This window comes from Ambystoma mexicanum, chromosome 6q (assembly GCF_040938575.1).
Source record: "Ambystoma mexicanum isolate Mex_15411 chromosome 6q, UKY_AmexF1_1, whole genome shotgun sequence".
Taxonomy (NCBI): Eukaryota; Metazoa; Chordata; class Amphibia; order Caudata; family Ambystomatidae; genus Ambystoma; species Ambystoma mexicanum.
This window is the reverse complement of record NC_090937.1, coordinates 949,153,873-949,176,142: the sequence shown is the minus strand read 5'-3', so window position 1 is coordinate 949,176,142 and position 22,270 is coordinate 949,153,873.

The window sequence follows — 22,270 nt, the reverse complement described above, 5'->3', positions numbered from 1 at the left end:
CATTACTGGCTACATGCCATTAGGACACCCAACCCTTTTTCGCAGATTTCATCAAAAGTCAACATTTGTTTATCATTTTGTGGATTGGCGAAGCATTGTTCCTTATAAAATTCCACACCGTTTCACCAACCTGCAGCACATTTTGCATAGTTACCTGTTAGGAATCTACGGACCTTCCTTTCTACATGACATGTGGACACCCCACAGCTTTCGCCGGATTTCAGCAGCTTCACATATGAGACGGTTTCCTGATATCGGCAAAACATCGATGTGCTCATAGACAAACCGGTCTTGACAAGAGCAACAAAACCTAAGGACCCATAAAACCGCGTTTAAAGGCCCTGGCATGCACAGTTTCTGAGGTATTTGCACCGCAATTAACTGCAATGAACTGCACTACTCCAGGGTGAGGCAACAGATGGTGAGAGAGCACAGAAGGTTGCAGTATGCAGCAGCAGCACAACAGCTCTCGCCTCCCCACAACGTCTGCTCCGGGTTAAGTTTACTTCAGAGTGCAAAGCACATCAAGCGATACGCGAATCGGAACAGCGACCTACAGTATAATTGATTTTCAACAATTGATGACAGTGTTTTCATGTCTTTCTACAAAACCCTTCAGGAGAACGGTACTTTTTGCTAGTCTAGTATATAGATAAAAGGGTATGATCTCTGTTTTGTTTTGATGTCAAAGAACAAAATAACTGCTCAACTGTGGTTTGAACCGCTTATTTGGGAGGATTTGCAGTTTAGAAAGAGAAATGTTCCTGCAGGTACCATACTAATAATTGCCTCCTCAAAGCACCACACTGTGTCGGGGGAAGTGGTATGTCATACTGAAACAGGTATCCTCAAGTGTGTCTTTCAAGCCCTGTCTTTTGGCAAAACCATTTAATAGGATTTCGAAATAACAATATAAGATGAGTAGTCAGAATGGAAAACTAGCAAATATCCTTCTATATTTGTAAATATGACATCAGTACCACTTGTACATACAAGTGTGATTTACAGTGGAGTGACCATTTATAAATAAAGGCCTCTAAATTGAGAATGCTTGCAGAAAAGTCTATTTTGTTATATTATAATACTTACATTGATGCTTATTAAAAACATCACCAGTTCACTATTTATTTATACGGATGTGTTCTTAAAAAATAAATCATTGTGCCGGATTGCCATGTGGGAAGGGGGTGGAAGTCCTGGCTTTTTTGATTTTCATTAAATTAATAAAATGATGCGGGTAATTCCATCTCTGAAAGGCTAATCTTCTGATCAGATTCCCCTTCCATAAACACCATGTCAAAAGCATAGGGTGTATCTGGGTCCTGATACATCAGAACCTGATTTGCAGCGCCTGCTCTACCAGTGGCACAGAGCAGGCTCAGAGTTGCCCATTGACAACAGAAGTGACAGCCTGGTCTCTGCAGCTCAGGAGCTGCAATTAAGATGTGCCTGGAGTCTGCTCTTCAGGTGTAGCAGGATGAATAGGGGTAAAAAAAAAACACTCAGCCCTCACAATTCTACAAACCAAAACACAATGCAATCATACAGTTAAAACAGAGACACTTAAGAGATATACTTCCTTTGTCTTTTGTGGTAACGTGGACCTAGGGAAGGTTATGCTTTTAAGAGTGTAAAGAGGTCTGGGAGTCCCTCTACCCACATAAACATGGCTCATTGACATGTTCTTGGGTGGATGGCCCCAGGGAGAGTCTCAACCACGCTTTAGCTCAATGTGCTTTTCACAGAGAAGACATTTTCATAGACATATCAGTCTCTGTCCCACTCAAAGGTAGTCCAGCACCAAAATGCTAGGCGAATCTCCTTTGAAAAGTGTACCAACAGCAACCCCAGACATGTGTTTCGGCCAAGTTGTGCCTCATCAGTGAGGTGGAGATGTGCCTGTCTGAGCACAGTGAGCAAGGGGTCCATGTCTGAATTAATCTGGTAATTTAGGATGAGAACCCAAAGTACCCAAACATTTGCAATAAGAGGTCTGGGAGTCCCTCTACCGGCACAAGCATGGCCTATTGACCTGTTCTTGGGGGGATGGCCCCAGGTAGAGTCTCAACAACGCTTTTGGTTAATGTGCTTTTCACAGAGGAGAAATTTTCATAGGTATATCAGTTTTTTTCCCACCCAAAGGTAGTCCAGCACCGAAATTCTAGGTACATCTGCTCTGAACAAGAGTACCATCAGCAACCCCAGACACGTGTTTCAGCCTAGTCAGGCCACATCAGTTAGGTGGAGCTGTGCCTCTCTGAGTGCAGTGAGCAAGGGGAACACATCTGGATTACCCTGGTAACTTAGGTTGAGAACCCAAAGTACCCAAAAATGTGCATAAAGAGGTCTGGGAGTCCCTCTACGGGTACGGCACAGTGAGCTAAAGACTTGGTTGAGACTCTCCCGTGGGCCATCAACCCAAGAACAGGTCAATGGACCATGTTCGTGCTGCTAGTGGGATTCCCAGAGCCCCCCTTGTTTTGCATATTAAGTAACTTTGGGTTTCAGCCTAAGTTATAAGGGAAATCCCGAGGTGGACCCCTTGCTCACTTTTCTTAGAGAGGCACTGCTCCACCTCACTGATGAGGCCTGACTAGGCCAAAACACGTATCTGCGGTTGCTGTTGGTACTCTTGTTCAGAGAAGAAGTGCCTAGCATTTTGGTGCTGGAATGCCCAGGGGCAGGACAAAGACTGATATGCTGGGATAGTTCTCCTCTGTGAATGGGACAGTAAGCTAAATACTTGGTTGAGACTCTCCTGGGGGCCATCCACCCAAGAACAGATCAATGGATCGCGTTTATGCCTGAAGAGGGACTCCCAGAACCCCACTTCATTTTGCATATTAACTAACTTTGGGTTTCACATTAAGTTACCAGGGGAATCCAGACGTAAACCCTTTGCTCACTGTTCTGAGAGAGACACAGCTCCACCTCACTGATGAGGCCCAACTAGGCCAAAACACATATCTGCAGTTGCTGTTAACACTCTTGTTCAGAGGAGAATTGCCTAGCATTTTGGTGCTGGACTGCCCCTGGGCAGTACAAGGACTGATATGCAGGGATATGTCTCCTCTGTGAACAGGACAGTGAGCTAAAGACTTGACTGAGATTCTGCTGGGGGCCTTCCACCCAAGAACAGGTCAATGGACTGTGTTTGTGCCGGTAGAGGGACTCCCAGATCCCCCCTTGTTTTGCATATTAAGTAACTTTGGGTTTCACTCTAAGTTACCAGGGGAATCAAGACGTGGACCCCTTGCCCACTGTTCTTAGAGAGGCAGAGCTCCACCTCACTGATGAGGCCAGACTAGGCTGAAACACAAGTCTGTGGTTGCTGTTGGTACTCTTGTTCCAAGGAGAATTTCCTAGACTTTCGATGCTGGACTGCCCCTGGGCAAGACAAAGACTGATATGCAGGGATATTTCTCCTCTGTGAATGGGACAGTGAACTAAAGACTTGGTTGAGATTCTCCTGGGGGCCATCCACTCAAGAACAGTTCAATGGACCGTTTTCATGCCGGCAGAGGGACTCCCAGAACCCCCTTGTTTTGTCTGCTTTTAAGAGGGTTGTGAAGATGAACAAGTAGTGAACCAAACAACACAACATCAGAGTCCGAAATAAAGGGAATATCTAATCAAGGTTCTTTAAAAGTATGCACACTTTACCCAAACAGCCATCTATGCAAAGAATGAATACAAAATATTGTACAAATGCCCATTCCAAAGGAAGAACTGAGAAGATGTGATAGACTGGAGAAAGTAGCACTCTGAGAGAGATTCCAGGGGTGGTAAGTAATTCACTAGCCGCAAAAAGGATATATTGGATGAAAGCAGGAGCAATAGTGACGAAACCGGTCTCTAGGGTCCAAGTAGACTGAGGCGGCAATTCAGAGTCAACAGTACCTGGATTCAATTCTTGGTGGGCTGACTCAGACCCAGTGTTGAACATAGATGCGAGCGGATCAAGCTCAGTACAGGATCGTGTGGGCCCAAGCTGCATGCAGGAGTCAAGTAGAGGCGAAGCCAGGTGCTCTGTGTGGTAGAAGGGAGGCTCTCAAGGATGCAGGTCGAGGTGGTCCCAGGAAGGCTTTGTAGTTGACCAGGCCAAGTCAGCCTTTAGCCAGTGGGAGGGGACGATGAGTGATGCTCCAGCGGTTGGAGTCGGCGGGCGACTGTATTCAAAGTGGTGATATTAGGTGTCTCTATCTGTGATCAATGAGGTGGCAGTTCACGAGCTAGCTGGTTTGAGCCATGGTTGTAACCCCACATTAGAGTAGGAGTGTGACTCTTCGTGTTCGGTCGTTAAGCAGTCACTTCAGGCCTATCAGGTGACGAGCTCTAGCTAGGACATGATGCAGTGTTATGCTGGTTCAAAATGCAAGCAAGTTCAAAGTGGTGGAAGAGTGCAGCACCAGAGTCATTGACTTCCTGCTTGTTCCAGGTGCAGTGAACACGGAGCAACCAGCTTGGAGTTTTAGGACAGGCAGCTTTGGTCCTATGGTTGCTGTGAGGCCCACTCCTGGGACTCGAGCATAGGATGGTTCCATTCAGGGTCCACTCTTTCAGCTCAGGAGATTCCACTGCAGAGTGGTAGGTTCCTGATACACATCAGAGGTCACTTCCGATGTGCCCTGGCAGTGTATCGAGAGCAGATATTTCTTCTGTCTTGGATGATTCTTTCATCCCCTCAGGATGAGGGCTTTGAAAAGTGCAACTTTCCCAAAGGAAGTCCATTGAGATCTTCAGAATGAATCTGCAGCCTTGAAGTATCCGAGAGGATAGAGTGAATCTGAAAAAGGGGTGAGAGACCCTTCTTTTAAAGACTAAAGTTCTCAGGTGATTTGACTGAAAATAGGCTGCTTTAGTTGTCCAAACCCTGCTCTTGAACAGAGTGAAAATTGCCTGTCTGATGTCACGCCGAAAGTGCTTTCCTCCAGAGGAATTACAGGGGACAGACAAGAGAGAGAGGGCTGTGAGAATCAGGGGTGTTGCTAGGTCTGTAAAATATCCGGGGCTATGCTAATGTTGGGACTGTCAGTACTCTGGACTTGATAGCCTTTTAGTTGTATCCCCTGAATTTCTACCCACTGCTACAACCAAAATAACTGGGGCTATAGACCACTCAGATAACATGAGTAGGGGCAGAGCAGTTTTCTTTGCCCGTGCCTCCCTCTAGAACAGCCTCTTTGCCCCTCTCCAACTTGAGCCGGACCACCAAAAGTTACAGAAGCAGCTCAAAAGCCACCTTTTACACTCTGCTTTCTCGCCCTCGTTCCCCTGCTGACCTACCTGTCTGCTGTGCACACCAGTTGCTGGTTTGCCCTCGTATTCTCAATGGGTACATGGGTCCTCTTGACCAGTCTCCGCCACACTGACTCCGGGCCTGTCGCTCACTAGGGGCTGTAACTGTAATCTCTACTGTCCCCCTGCCTCCTTGCTCCTAGCCAGAGCTTTGCTGCCCTGGCTGCACTCAATAAGAGAAATGCTGCCCTTATTGCACTTCTCCTTTCCCCTTGCTGCTCCCCCATCCCCTTCCTTGCACTTTGTGTTACTGCACTTGCAGGATCCGAATGACACAGGCCTAGTAAGATTGTTTGTCTTGTCATTCCTCCATACCCTCCCTTGTCTTGTCACACCTAGAATCACATGAGTACAGGCACGTTATAAATCACTTATCATATATCATACTATGCTTTTGGCAAAGAGCTGGAAAAAGGGGAATCTATCAGTAGATTGCCACTTCTGAGATGGAACTACCTGCATTATTTTATTAGTCAATAAAAATCATAAAGAAACAGGCCTTTGCACCCATGCCAGATGGCAGTTCCTCACATGCCCCCCAGCCAAAAATGTTGAGACTCACCCATCTGTATGATAAACTCTAGTCCAAAATCCAGGATCTTTAGACACAGGCCATCCTTCAAGCCCTGGAAGGATGACTGACAAGAAGGATTCCAAGTGCTACTTCAGCAGTAGTTTTGTTTACACGATGTAGTTTAAGGGAAGGGCAAGGGTCCCATACCGTATAATAAAAGGCTGGTAATAACCTGTGAGGATGAGGCAGGCCCTCGTTTATGTCTGGGTGGTGGGGATGTCACAATTCTTCAATGCCTGGACTTTGGCCTGTAGAGGTAACCTCTTACCACCACCTACTTGGTATAAGTAAGTCACAGTACCCTGCACTGTCAGGCATTTGGTGGCCTTGATATTCAAGCCAGCCTTCTGCATGGCTTGCAGCACCTGCTCCAAATTGGATGGATGGTTTTCCTATGTATTAGTAAACACTGACACGTTGTCGAAGTATGTGATTTTGAAGTCTTCCTGCCCTGTTAGGACCTTGTTCACCATCCTCTGGAAGGTGGCAACGGCATTCTTTACTCCAAAGCACATAACCGTAAACTGATAATGTCCATCTGGGGTGAAGAGTGCAGACCTCTCGTTTTTGTGATCGGTCAGACAGACATGGTCAACTTAGGGCCCTGGTCCCCATCCTCCATCAAACACCAGGCATCCATGAACATTCCTCAGAGAGAGAGAGACAAGAGTCAATCAGATGTATGTGAGGTTCTCAGTAGTCTTAATTAACTGTAGTTACAAGACAGGCTCTGGACACACTCAAACACATTTTGCCTTCAACTGCTTTTATATTCTGGTGTACACCAAGCCCACATTAGCCATATCTGGCATCCACAATGTTCTTTGATGCACAAAACTGATGAGCTCATTTTAGACTTGGGTGGACACATTGATGATAGTTCTTAACTTCTGCCAAAACACCTTCGTCACATCAATGTCTATCTTTATCAGATTTTCGAGGTCCTGCCAAGTTAGTTAGTGCCTTATACTGTTGGAGAAATAGATAGACTCTATTATATGGTGCCAAATTATACAGTTTGTCAAAATGGTCTACATGAAGCCCATTGTGGCCTCCTCATTAAGATCATAGATACATGCATCCACAGTTTCCTTGCTTTATCTGGCGTCATCATCAATCATATCTGCTTTTCCTGGCAAGTTCCAAGTTTAACCTCACAAACCAAATTACTTTACTGCAAGATGCTGCCAAAGAGTCCTTCCAATATCAGCCTCTGTTTGTCTGAAAACTCTTAGCATGAGTCATAGTCACTCACACTTGGCTGAAAACTGGAAACCATTTTGTACTTAAGTTATCCAATTTCAAATATATTTTTGTCTGACACTGTATTAACTTTTCAGGGAACTATTATTTATTTATTTATTTAAGCATCTCTCACTTTGTATCCCTTATTCATGATATATCTTTACACACCTATGGTATGTATGTGATATTTAAAGCACCCTTCACTTCCTGGGTCATCCTAACCCAAATATGTGCAGTGCCATGTACAATTTTACCTTAAATAAAGACACTATAATCCTGATTTCTGCAATAATACAACCATTTGATCTGCCTATCATGTTATCGATACTCATTTGAGGGGGAGGGGTTGGCACCCCCTATACAACGGTCTTGAGGTTGAAGGTACTCATGAACCTGACAGCGTCTAACAGATCAATGAGTTAATCTGCCCGAGGGATAGGGTGTGTGTTTGTCTTCGTGACATAGTTGTTACACCCGATAATCCATGCAAAATCGGGCCTTGGATTTCCTGACACTGGACCTCTTCAGGACCAATACCAATGGGCTAGCCCAGGGTCTGTGGGACAGCTCTATATCCCCCAAGGCCAACATCTTGGAGACTTCCACCTTGCTGGTGTCTTTGACCTTGTTGGACCAACAGCAAATCATACTTTTGACTGTTTTACTATATCCGGTGTCGATATCATGGACCAAAAATCAATCTTCCCGAGAGTCAGCGAGGACAGTCCAAACCATGGATTCATCAACTGCTGGAAGTCCATAATTTGCTGTTCAATGCATTATGGAGAGATTTGGACTCCCTCAAGAGACCCATCTGTGGGCTCTATGTGCAACAAGTAAAGGTGGTCAGTCTCCTCCTCAGTCTCCTCCTATATGACCCGAGCCATTTCTAAGCCATGCTGGCTGAAATGGGTTTTAAGCCATTTGACATGGAAGGCCAAATGCGTCTGCCTCAAGGTGTTGTTGCCAAAGAGGTAGGTTACCTCACCAACATTTTCCAGAACCACATAGGGCCCAGTGTAATTGTTGTGCAAGGCACTGGGCTTGACGGGTTCCATGGTTCAGACCATCTGGCCTGCTGTGTACTATGTCATGGTGGCCCTCTGGTTATGCCAGTGCTTCATGAGCTCCTGGCTTGCCTTCATGTTCTGGGTGCTCTGTCACCTGTACTTAGCCATTTTGGAGCAAAGACCAGCACAAGGTCCACTATGTCATGGGAAGGAGTTTGGGAATTTCCCTCCCACCCTTCCCTTGCCAGACTTAGCAGACCCCTAACAGGATGACCAACATGAAGCTCGAAGGGGTTGAACCCAACACTGTTCTGTGGAACCTCCCAGTAGGAGAACAAGAGGCATAGCAGGAGAATATGCCACATTCTCCTGAGCGTCTTTTCCAAGCTACCTATCATGTTAAACTGCTCAACAAGCCCATTGGTTTGTGGGTAAAAGGCCATGGCGAACTTGTAGGTTACTCCACATACATCCCACATCACCTTGATATATGACAATATGAAGTTGGATCCCCTATAACCTCTTTTGGGAATCTCACATGGGAGACTATTGCAATGAGAGCCTTAATGACCACAGGGACTTTGATGGATCGCAGAGGGACAGCCTTAAGGTACCGGGTGGCGTGACCCACAATAACCAAAATGCATCAGTGTTCCAATGAGGTTTGGGGTCCAAAGGACCCACAATGTCCATTCCCATCCTCCCAAAAGGCAGCCCTACCAGAGGAAGTGGAATTTTGTCAACCTTGGTGGCACCACCCGCCTTGCTGGATGCTTGGCAAGTGTGACAGGACCAGATACATTCTTTTATCTCCAACCCCATTTTGGGCCAATAAAAATGGTCAGACAGCCTATTGTTTGTGTATGTTATTCTGAGATGACCTGCCAGAGGAATGTTGTGAGCCAAGTCCTCCTGTGGCACTGAGGGACCATCAAATGCTGGCTGGCTCCCCCCTCAGAGTTCTTGTGCTCACTATACAGGAGAATGCTCTCCAAATACCACCTAAACATCTCACTGGCCTCCCCTTGGGCCTATTTCTCTGCCTGTTAATGTAGATGTGCCAAAGTTGGGCAGTCACGCTGTGCCAGCAAAAGTCAGCCGGACACTTGCCCCCAACTAAGGACAAGTCACTTAGCTCGGGAGCCCCTTGAGGTTTGAAACTATGATGTTCTCCCACTCAGGTTTGGGTTCTATGGCCTGTAGGCAACCCTGAGGTCACTGAGTTGTGTTCCGCAGCAGCAAGCACTTTAGTGGCCACCAGACCTTCTCTGGCAGAAAGAGGCACCTCTGTGGACTCTGGATCCGGATTTGGTAGTACCGATGGGGCCAATATTTTGCCATCATCAGCTGGAGGAGCCCCTAGACCATGGCCACCAGGGCTGCTTCCCGAGCTGCTTCCTTTGCCCTAGATCATGTAACTAGGGCAATGATTCCAGTGTCAGGTTTATCGTTCCCCAGCAGACAGTCTACTGGAATGGTATATTTCACTGCAACACAGAGCTAAGAGGTAACCCCAGCCCTCCCCAACTAAACTCCACAATGCACAGTGGGCATCAGGTGAGAACATCGAATTCCTTGGCTAGTCTGGGAGACACAGGATGATCTGGGCCTCTCACACCCACTGTCATCGGACAGCATTGATATTTGCAGCAGTATCACAAAGTGCAGGTTCTCTGCTCCTTTTAATGTACACCTGGTCTACTCAGTGAGAGACCCATTACCTTTCTCATTTAGGGATAGTAGGGTGCATTGGGTCAACCCCAGGCCAAGTAATCTAAGAGGCCCACTTTGACTATTTCTTCTTCTTACTCCTACTCCATGAATGTAGGATTGGGTCTACCCTTGCATGTGGGATCTCTCTTCCTGTCTCTGCACTCCATAGACAAGGCAACCTTGTGGGCCCAGTGCTAGGGGTGCCCTGGCTTCGCCTTCCTGATATAGCAGATGATGCAGGTGATTGGAATTTCCCCTCTGGTTTTTGTGGCCTTTTCTTAGTGAGAGGGTGCTGACCTTTGTCCTTACCCTCTTTAAATGTACTTATCTCACTCCCTCTGTCATCTTGTTTGGATGCAATGGCCACAACCTTTATCTGGATGTGAGTAGCCACAAACTGGTCTGCTGCCGAGGATCAGTGATACCTTTATCCACTAGATGCTGGTGTAACTATATCTCTCATTGTTTAGGTATACTCTCACGTGCGGTCAGATTAAACACACCCTCAAATGTGTCAACTTTGTTTCCAGTGACCCAAACACTGCAATATTTCAGGACTGACGCATAACCACCTCAAAGGTTTGACTCCCCTTTTTGGTTAGATATCTAAAGCGCTTGAGGTATTGCTCAGGGATTTTGCAGAACTTCCTGAGGATGTTGGCCTTTATCTTGGAATTGACAGGCCTGACTTCAGTAGTCAACTGAATAATTACATCAATTACAACCGTCTGTAAATGGCTCATACAGTCTGCACCATTCAACTCCTCTTCCACCTCTGCAGGTGGAAAGCTAACTCTAGCTTTTCAAATCAGTCAAAAATGTCCTTTCCTTCCTCATATGACTGGACTAAGTCCTTTGGTAAGATGGCGCCCGGGCTTCCCTTGAAAGCCTCCACTGGAGATACTTCTTTCCCCACTGCAAGTTTTGGTGGCCTCCTTCTGTGCCTCGAGTTCCAGTTGTGCAACATCACATAGTCTGGTGAAGTCAACACAATGAAACACAAATTGGTCTGCCTGTGCGAATCTCACTCACAATACTACACACATTCAGTCACACCATACTACTTAACTTTTGATTAATGTGAAACACCTCATGGATGTGGTGCTGTGGGCGTTTGTCACACTGAGGGAAAAACAATACAAATTATAGTAGATTGTCTTACTTTGGGGGATTTTCATGCTTCCTTTTTCATACTTCTTTATGGCGCAGTACCATCAGAGACCCTCCAGCATTCCCTTGGAATGCCATACTGGCTGGCCGCTTCAAATCTCTTTCTCTCTTGTAGGAAAGCAGGCCTGCCTCATGTAAATCTGCTTTAGACACATTCATGGACTAAGCATTTACAACTTATGACAAATTGTGGAAATTCATCCCTTCTCACCAAGGGAGAGCCCTCACATGAGGCTAGGGATGTGAGCCTGCTCTGTAACACTCACTCTAGGGGATGAGGCAGGCAGTACTTCACAGGGGTAGACTCCCCCCTGTTGGGACTCACCCTCCTGTTCCTGTGAGGAACTGCTTAAATATTCTTCCAAGATTCTCTGTTCACACATATTCTACCAGGATTCATATGAAGAAGGAACACGACTGTGTTATTGTAAAACTGAAAATGTGGATGTCCCTTTAAATAGAAAACACTGGGACAAGTAGGATAGTGGAAATGTGCTGCCTCTCGATTTGTTGTTGTGCCAATCTTTCTCTGCTTTTAAGAAGGATCTGAAAACCAGGCCGGTTGGATGAACCCTAGTCTGATTATAGCACCCAAGCTAGGCCTGGCCTGTAGCTGTCCACAATTTCCCAGGCATAGTGTCTGTTTTGATATGTTATGATTAAATGTTGTTCATCCTGGTAGCGCTATTATGCCTCCGGGTCAGTGACATGCACTTTATAAACATAAATACATGTTTAAAAAAGAATGAGAGGTTGTAGAATGCAGAGAGAGAAATGGAGCTATGCTGGGGAAAGTCCCAAGCTCTGCCTCAACGAGAAGGGGAGGATACTGGGAACGTCAAAGAATCTGCCAGTTATAAACTGTCTGGAGAGCTAAGAGAGACATTCTGGACATGTCATATCCTGAAAACTGTAGAGTAAAAGAAGGAGTGAGTGGTGGTGTGACCTCAAAGCAACCATGGTGAACTGATGGCCTTTCAATGGCTCTGAGACCACTGCACGACAAGAGACGCACATTGCGCCTGCACATTGGTTACTGGAAAGATATCCAAGATGACATTGCAAAATACGAGAAAATGAAAAAAGTAAAGAAGTCGGCCATGCCAAGAGGGGAACCCAACCCGAATGAAAAGAACCCTCAGTGATGTTATCCCTGAGGTTGACTAGTAATGGTGAAAGCAGGAGATCCGGTAGGGAAACAGACAATCATTATCAAAACATTCATACTCATCTCAGTCATGATAAAGCGATGATAGCAAGGAAAGCAAGTAAAGTCAACTAGAATCATTACCAAAGTGATCTTACTCGTCTAAGTCAAGATAAAGAGATGATAGCAGCAATAGCAAGTGAAGCGAATCATTACAAAAGTGTTCTGACTCATCTCAGTGAGGATAATGAGATGATAATATAGAAAACAAGAGAAGTGGATAAGAAGCATTAAAACATTTTTATACTTATTTCAGTGAAGATAAACAGATGATAACAGAGAATGCAAAAGAAGTGAATATGAATCAATAAGAGAAGCCAAAGTCCTGTCGAAGTCAAGACACAGAGGCGATAACAGTAAAACCAAGGGAAGTGAAAGGCAATTGTTATATGACTTCTCCTTCGCGGCACAATCAAAATAAAGAAAGCTGCAGCAAGGACAAGAGCACAGTTCTAAAAGAGGAGTGTGAGACAACCACTGTTAAGAACAGAGATAGTAGTACAGACTCAGAAAAACTCCATTGTGAGTAGAAGCCAAAGCACAAGGAAGTATTGAAAGTACTATATAAACTGATCAAAGAAGTCACGAGAGACTGTTTGAAAATCAGCTATTGAACCAAAGCCTGTAAGAAGCAAAACCCAGGAGAAGGGAGTCATTCTTCTGTCCTAAATTCTTCTGATAGTGGTAGGGTCTGCTAGGGTTAGTTTGGATGGTGGATCACTTCTTTTAAGACATTCACTGACATTCACTAACTTCTGTTGAACACCATAGCTAGATTATTAGGTAGGGAATACCCCATAGAAGTAGGGGCAGCTAAGCATTATCTTTTCTTTAATAAAGAACAGTTTGAAATGTTTTACAAGAGTCTGCATCTTTCTTCTGACCCATCAAAAACTCAGATATTATTCAATAAATTATTATCTACATAAGATCACCACTCATCCATTTGGAGCAGGCATTTCAGTATTTTTCAAAATTCTAGAGTAAGTGTTATCTCTGCTGTATTCTCTTTGTGTTTTTACTTTAATAATGTTAATTATTCCCACACTATCATCATTGCATTCCATTCTTTGATTAGTCAAATCTTTTCATAGGCTTGCTTAGCAGGCAATCATTTCCAGAGAATACACCCCTAATGTGCGTAGGTTGATCATGTTTGTGAAAAGGTGGGGGTGGTATGCTCAGGCACTTTTGAATTCAAAATCATAATTTCTTTCATATATTATCATAGTAATACGACACATTGATTAAATATATATTTCTGGCTTAATATGGTACCAAAAAATTCAGAGCTACTCAACATGAATTTGTGTGATGAAATATTCGACAGTCATTAATATTTGTAATTGTATTCATTTGTAATAATCCTAATAAGCCTACAAATATTAAGTTTAAACTAATTTTGTAGAGGAGAGTCACATCGCCTTAACACACTTCCTTTGGACCTCATTACGGGTCTGGCAGTAACTGTGCCGGTGCTACCGGCAGGCTGCTGCTGTACCCATAATGATTTACCAGCGCCTGACTTCCCGGTTACACCCGGGGGATTACAACCCCAGCGGTCCAGGAAGTCTGGCAGCGGCTGTTAGGGAGAATTCTCCAGAATGGCTAATTTCCCTTACCTACTAAGTCCCTCAGTAGCTTTGCTGGATTTCTAGATTTATATTTTTCACCTGGTGAGAGTGTGAGCCTTTTTTCCCAATCTTACATGTGTTTTTGCTGTGTGTTGTACATTTTGTGATCATGGTCTATGGAGTCTCACCTACTCCATAAGCATCATCTTTTTACTGCAGTGACACAGGGTTGTCTTTTTAGACTTTCCAGTATGAAACTTCATTTTCTGGAACTGACTACTGTCTCCCAGAGCATGTAAAGTTGCTGTTGACTTTACTAGTCTTTTTAAATTTACAGACCCGGTACAAAGTATCTTCCATAGAGTACTGGAGGGGTTAATAGTTATCCCTTTTTGTCTAATTCTCATGGAACATTATTTTGTTCCCCTTTCTCGAAGATTTGGCTGGTGGCAGTGGTATCTACCATTTTTATTTTACCCCAAGCTATGAAAATACCCTCTGTACTGTTAGAGGCTATGGTGGTAGCCTCGAACTTTAATCCATTGGACCCCTTTTAATTTTATTTGGTTCCAGTTGGGTTTATTCGTGTTTTACTCTGCGTGCCAAACCAGGTTTGCTTCCTTTGTTCGCCATCTATTGGCGGGCTTCTGCACACAAGCCTCCTTAGGCGCCTGAGTTTCTGGGTGGACAGGATGTGAGGGAGGGGTTTGAGGCCCCATGCACAGGGTCTCCTTGGAGACCCATGTCATGCTTTAGCTTGATTGGCTAGGTGACTGTCCTGCCAAGACAGCCACCCTGTTGTGTGATTGACCGCCAGGCTGTGTGAATGGCAGAAAACTGCTTAAAAGCAGGTCTCTGGGACTTGGAAGGCAGAGTCACCACTGGAATTAGAGAACCAACGAGGAGCTGAAGAAAGACGACTGCTGCAACTACTGGACATCCCAGTGAAGCCCTGCTGCAGGTCCGAATCGCCTGACACTCCGACGACAGTGAAGATCCGCAAGGAGTCTTCTCCCCTTGAGCCTGGTGAGACCAACCAGCTCACAAAGCCCCTGAACCTCTCTTCAGCCTAGTCAAATTTGCTGTGCTACCGCAAACCGGATAGCCAGTGAGAGAGAGTCCATTCGTGCTTTTAAGGAGTGCACCTTTTTTTCGACGCTTTGCTCTGCTGCTGGCTTCTTCCCTGGGCAGTGACAGGACCCTCCAGTCTTCCTCCTTCTTGTCAGTCCGACATTCGCTTCAGGAACTGTGAGCCTGCAGGAACTGTTAGGATCTACCACCCCAGCTACAGCATTCTTCTTCATCTAAGGTAATGTTCAAATCCAGTTGTTCGTTCTGTCCGACCGCGGTGAAAGTGTTTTAAATCTTTCGCCTCTCTGAAGGCTTGTCCTTCTCTACTCTTTTGAATAACTTTTCCTCCAACCAACGTTGTTTTGAACTCTTGGCAAAGACTTAATCGCAAACTACTCTGAACTGTGTGATCCTTTGCAAAGACTCTGAACCATTTACATTGGACCAGGCCTATTGATTTGAATCCTAGTTGCAGTAAGCCTTTTCTAGATTGCCCTCCCTATCACTTGTTGGTGTTGTTGATTTTTGATAACCTCATTCTTTCCCTCCATTTTTAAATTACTGGAGTGCCATTTTGCGCACACTTCATTTTGAGCTTAACTTGTCCAGAATTGATTGGGTGTGGTGTAGTGTATTAAGATTGTGATTTTCTACAACTTTATATCAGTGAACTGTTTTATAGCTGATGGTGCAAATAAATGTATATTCTTTTACTCAGAAACCTTGAATCAGTGTTTGTTTGAACCATAGTAATAACTGTCCACTGTGTAACTTCTGATACTGCTCACTTTACTCTTGAGAAAGGTCTGGCTGCTCAGCCATCGCCTCCACTTTACTGTGTAGTACAGGCTTGTAGCAAAGGTGAATTTGTACTTGCACGTGTAGTCTTAATTGCGTGTGGTGTTCCCAAAGGGTACTGCATATGATTCTTATAACAGTGGGATGGTCCACCCTAGAAAAAGGTGGGCTAACACAGGGCACACTTTTGTCTGACTGACGTCAGTCGTAATCATTCGCTAATTGTCCTCAAGGTGAATTTGATCTTAATTAGATTAGCTTAAAGATGCCACAAAAGACTCACTTCGAATCAATTTAAAAATATATTTTTTCAAAAACGTTTTCATTTGTACTTGTTGTTGTACTTGTAACGTCTATAATGTAATGATGTTTGTTTAATTCAGTAACACATTTTTGTTTCAAGTACAAATGAACACGTTTTTGAAAAAATATATTTGTAAACTGATTTGAAGTGAGTCTTTTGTGGCATCTTTAAGTTAATCTAATTAAGATCAAATTCACCTAGAGGACAATTAGCGAATGATTACGACTGATGTCAGTCAGACAAAAGTGTGACCTGTGTTAGCCCACCTTTTTCTATGGTGGACAATCCCACTGTTATATGTTATATAGGTCTTGTGGCTGAGACCCACATGGAAGCACCTAAATTAATATTTAAGAATCAAAACAATTTAAATTACATTTTTGAATTGTCTACTTAGACTGCACCTCTACACCACCAGTACTGCATATGATTCTGCCTAACACCGGCAAATGATAAGTCCCCGTTCCCATGGACTCTATGGGAATGTGGGTCACGGAAGCACCGGCACTGTTTTTAACAGTGCCGGTGCTTCCGTGAGGGCTTGCCTACCATAGCCACTGTGTCCGGCAGGGTCAGCCCTGGTGGGCACAACAGCTATGGCAGGCACAACCCGTAGTATGTCGGTATGGAATCAACGGTGCCGGTAAGCTTACCGGTACTGTTGTTTCTGGACTGGCACCGGCACTGTTGGTTCCGAACTGGCACACTTGTAATGAGGCCCTATATCTTTATTTCTCTTCAATTTTAAAAACCTTGTGCTAAAATCATGAGTCATGTAAACAGTTCTCAGGGGTCCTTTTGTCTGGACTCTCATTACTGGGGCAGCTGGTAGACTTTGTTATGTGGCTGATGACAAAATGTTAGTACTTACATGCAATATTCTTTCTTTGAATTTGGAGAGTTTAGAAAACAGGGGTTTGAGCATGTGGCCAGTTCCAATTTGTAACTTAGAAGACCGTGGATTTAGCTTTTCTGGATTATAAATATACATATTTCTTTAAATATGTCCATTGGCATGAGTCTTTATGAGTGGGAGTCTTCTCATTAACATGGGGCCTTGAACAGATGGCCTTTCTAATTAAGCTTTTAATTGGTTTCTTTGATGACTTTATATATATACAGCTCTCTTTTCCCATGATGGCAAGGCTAACCTCTGGAATTTGAACAGTTACGCAGAGCCAGAACTGAAAAAGGAAATTATTATCAGTGATTCACTATGAAATAAAAAACTCTAATGTATTCCCTCTTTTAAAGTATTTCACATAATGTACACGTAATGTGATCACAATAATGTATAAAGGCATCACTTTTAAATTTATTTCTGACATATTCTGAATAAAATGCAGTGGAATCCTGCTGGTATATGAGGATTAATTTGATGTTACATGGCAGCACATTATGAAATTAAATTAAAAGATTGTGCACTGCAATATATAATTTTGAAACACATTCCAACAGTTTTGGTTTATAAAATTGCAGGTAAATAAATTAGGTTATGTTGAAACTGTGGTGGCATGGAATGAGGAGTCTGACCAAACAGTGGCATAATGGTTGTTAAAGACTTTTATTTTAAAGAATAACCAAACCTATTATTCCTTAACTAGATGTGGTTTCCCTACCTCAAACACACTAAACTTGGTTAGTCAGGAAGTCTGTCTAGTCTGTTGTGGTGTACAGGAAGGGCCCCATGATTATGAGAGGTTCATGTTGCACGCGCCATATTGACAAGGGTGGCAGTGAACTGGGCGCAATGTTACAATTTCATATTTATCGAGTATAGTTAATTATGAATGAGATAGCTTACTTTTAGTGTTACTGTTATTTAGAATTGATACATATTAGATTACACAAGTGTACAAAGATACAATGTTGAAACTGCAAATGTAACATGAACACGATCTATATACAGGGTGCTTTGAAACACATGGAAACTGGGAGACGGAGAGGGTTGACATGCACATGCGGAGGGGGGCCTCTCCTGAGATCTCACGGTAAAGAAGGAATACTATTTATAAGACATGCACACAGAGAAATATATAAAAGAATTTGAATAAGTAGTTAATATTAATCTGCATGAAGTTTTATTAGTTTATTCAGACTTTACAGTTAACCATTGCACGATGCATTTGTAGTAGCTTGGAGATTCTGGTTTTGCAGGCTTGGGGAGTTGACAGATGAAGAATGAGTCATCCACTAGATGTTCAGACTTTGAGCAGGACACTGGTTTATGGCTTAATAGTTCTGCAAGGAACAGATGTAATCTTGCTCATTGCATTGAAGTCGCATATAGGGGTTTGACCATTTGTTTGGCCCAGCAATAAGGATAGAGCCCTAGGCCAGGATGTCCCATGTTCAGTTGTTTTTACAGGGTGAAACCAGAGGCTTTACATGTTGAAGAAGTTGATGCATACATTAGGATGTCTTAAGAGGAGCCAGGAGTCTGGGGTGGTTGAGATCACAAGCCCTTCCTCGTATTGCTAAAATTTCTGAGCTGACCATGTGCAATCACACTTAAGGTTAAAGGGCTTCCAGTTGTTACTAAGTAATGACTTATGTTATATGTGAATGCTTCATTGTACCATAATGTCACAACCTACCATGGACCAATCCCCAGCAAACGGCAGACTTTGGATACAGTCTGAAGTTGACAGCAAAGATTGTCGAAGACCAATGAGAAATAATGAATCTGGAAAAGATGGCATTTCTTTGTAAATGCTTTGTCCAATCATGTTTGAGGGGTGTGTGTTTATAAAATACCTGGGAGTGTTTAAAATGTTGCTAGGTGTATTAAAATGTATCAATTGATGCAGTTTGTTGAGACTTGAGCTGGTTTGGTCCTATGGTACTATCCAACTGCTGCCTGGATAATGTATACAATAAACCTTGCTCTACATACAAAACGTGCACTCATTCTTCCGGTGGTGGACCCGGTTTGGGATGGGGTAATTAGGGGTCTGCCACAACAAGTCCAACTCAAATGTTCTCCATCCTAGTTCAAACTCCTTTTCTATCCCTACCACTTAAACACAAATCCTAATCCAAGATAAAGCGTTATTTCTAAAACCCAGAAGAATGACTCCCTACTCCTGGATATGAGTCTCTCCAGGTGCAGAGTTCTCAAGCTCATGAAATGCTCCAAGCTTCAGAAACAAAGGAGAGGTTCCCAAGTTCTCAACAAAAAGAAACAAAGAACCATGATTTCCATTTGGGGCTAGGATATTGACTCCCTTCTCCTAGCATTCTCCCCAGTTCTTTGTAATCCTCTTCCAAGCTATCTTGTCTTCAATTTCTTCAAAAATCTTGTAGTTTCTCTCCAAGGGCATCTTTCGCTCTCTACTATCTCTACTTTCTTTAATTTCCCCCCACTGGGATGATGAAGACGCTCCCCAAGTCCTCCTTGACTCTCCAGTACCAGACTCTTGTGGAATTGGCCAGGGAATTGCCTCACAACATGCTTCACTACTTTCTCTTCTTCTTCTTCTTCTACTTCTTCATCTGCTTTTCGATTCACAATCTCAAACCTTCCAGACCCCCACCCGGACTTACTCTTATTCCCCTTACCTACTCTCTGAGAATGCTTCACCTGTTTTGTCAAGGGCCACTGGTTTGTTCTTCCACCTTCTACTTCTGCTTCTCTCTGTCACCCTGCTTGTCTTTGCAGACAGGCTCTGCTGGCGGTCTTGGCCAAAGTTACGGACTTGATGGTTCACCCATTATAGGTCACGCCACAACCACAGTTTCTCATGCTTGCATACACTCGCCTCCCAGAGTTTGCAGTCTCTACGCATTTCTCAGACCACACAGTCCACCCACAACAGGTCACGCCGCCACCTCTCAGTGTCCCTACTTTAAGTGTACTGGCTCCTAGTCGACTCGCAAGACGGAGTCCGTACATCGCGCAGCTCGTCTCTGCTATAATGGAGAGCTGCCTCGCCGTCTCCCGAATCCCGGTTTCAACCTCATGGGCTTCTCAACGTCATCTACACTCGCCAGGTTCTCCTTCTGCATTCAGAACAGAACAATGTCCTACTTTTCTGTTGGGTTTAAATAGCGGGGACTCACGTAACGTCAGTTCGATTGACAACAGCTGGTCGATCACTCTTCATACTTGATTGTAACTAGCTCTGGTTCTTCTTCATCCCTGTACTCATTACAGCAAGATAGTATGACAGATTACAATAACACATGGTTTCAGACTGTATCCTAGGTAGAGAATATTTGGGTGTTATTACTGTGGGGTCAGGAGTTAAACGGGCAGTATCCTGGACTTACGTCCTTATACACAGGAGGGGAGTTCCTCACCATGACATCCTCTTGCATTTTTCCACCACTGTGGGGAATTTTGGTTATCAGCCGTACCTACCTAGCCTCATGGAAGGCAGCTCCTCTTTGAGGACAAGTGATGTCATCTGGAGGATCGTCTCAAAACATATCTATATTTTCTGGTTAATGTAGCAAATGCTGCTGGGTTTTCTTCTGTGCTTGTCAACATTTTCCAAATAACATGTACATTGATGCTGGTACTTTGGCTTTGAATACATTGTTCCAGTATTGCACTGCACCATTTTAGATGACTGCAGACATTATGTATTTACCAAAAGGATTTTCAGCATTTCTTGCTATGAGTGTAAATGTAATCATGCAATTGTTGGGCAATTTGAAAGAAATGTTCCTGCTGTGTGGCAACATCCATGCCTTATGTCAGGTCTAGCTCTCAGGTGAGCAGGCAACTACCTACATCCCACAGGGGGACCCTTTTCCTGGTAGCTGAAGAACATTAAAACATGCAAATTAAGCAAGACACTTTTCTGGCACCTCTTCTTTTTAGATTCAGGCAGTCTTCATTTTCTCATTTATTGTCCCCTACAGTAGATAATGCAAAGGAAATGAAATAATAGTTGAGAGGTGAAAGGAATCAGAGGGAAAGGAAGAGAGGGAGAAATTGAGGTGTGGGAAGAAAGATAGAATGAAAGACCGATAGCCAAATTAAAGAAAAAGTGGATGGGGATAAGGTGGGAAGCAGGAAGTCCAATCAAAAGTATAGAGCAATAATCAAGATCAGAGGGAAAAAAGGTGAAATGTTTGTGTGTTGGAATAACAGAGAAGGTGAGCACGGCAAATGTTATAAAGAAGAGAATGACAGTGACAGGTCTGAGCTGTACTGGAAATTAGTGAGGAGAAAGAAAGAAAAGAGTCAAATATGACCTCAAGATTGCGAGTGAATGCGGAAAAAGAGAGGAGATATTGTGGAAAAGTAGGGGAGCACTATGGGAAGGAGAAGAGTGGTAGGAGAAAAAATAAGATTTTGTTTTCAGTAGGATCCAGGTGAAAAGTTTCATCCTAGACTGGATTGCAGGAATACCATTAAAGACAGTAGACTGAAGGGAATTAGTAAATGAAAAAAAGGACAAGAAAATCATGTTAATAGTGCACATAGAAGTGACTGTAAAGATGAACTGATATGAATAGAGAGAGAGGAGAAGAGGCCCTAGTACAGAGCCTCAGAAAACATCAAACTGTCTAATTCATAGGAAAACATTATTACACAGAATAGAGATAACAGCAAAACCATTGTTGAACAGATCCAAATCCAAAAAGTCCTAGATAAGCAAGTTTGGAGGGAAACGTAGGGTGGTCGACAGTGTGAAAAGCAGCAGATAGATCTAAGAGGATATGAACCGAGGAGTGGTTAGCATGGCACACAGGAAAGGAGGGAGTTAGAAATGTGAAAGAGAACAGTTTCAGTAGAGGGCGACACCTGAAGCTGGAATGAAAGGGAGGGATATGTGAGTGTGGGTCCAAAAAAGGGAAAACCTGTGTACAGACAACTCTCTATAGAAATTTAGAAAGAAAGGGAAGATGGGGAATTCCCAGGTAGTGTACAGTCCATAGAGGGTTGTGACAAAATGATTGCTGCTCTGAAGGATTACAGGGATGAACAGGGGCTGAGCCAGTTACTCAGACTCATACTACTACAAAACTGACTATGATCCCAATCATAAAGGGTAAACAGGCACAGTCAAGAACTATACCTCCTTCACCTTTAACATAGGGTTGGCCATGGGCACACTACACTCTTGAAAGGGGGTTTTAATATTATGACATTAGCAGCCCAAGTAGCAATAGTACGAATATTTCAAAATAAACAAATTTCTACTCAAGGTTTGATAAAAAACATATACTTAAATTAAACACGACATTTAGCACTTCACTATCAAGAAAAACGCTCACCCCTGTGAAGAGAACAGATAAAATCCAGAACATGTTTGTGATAGCACTCTGGCTAAAGGATCAGGGGTGAAGAGG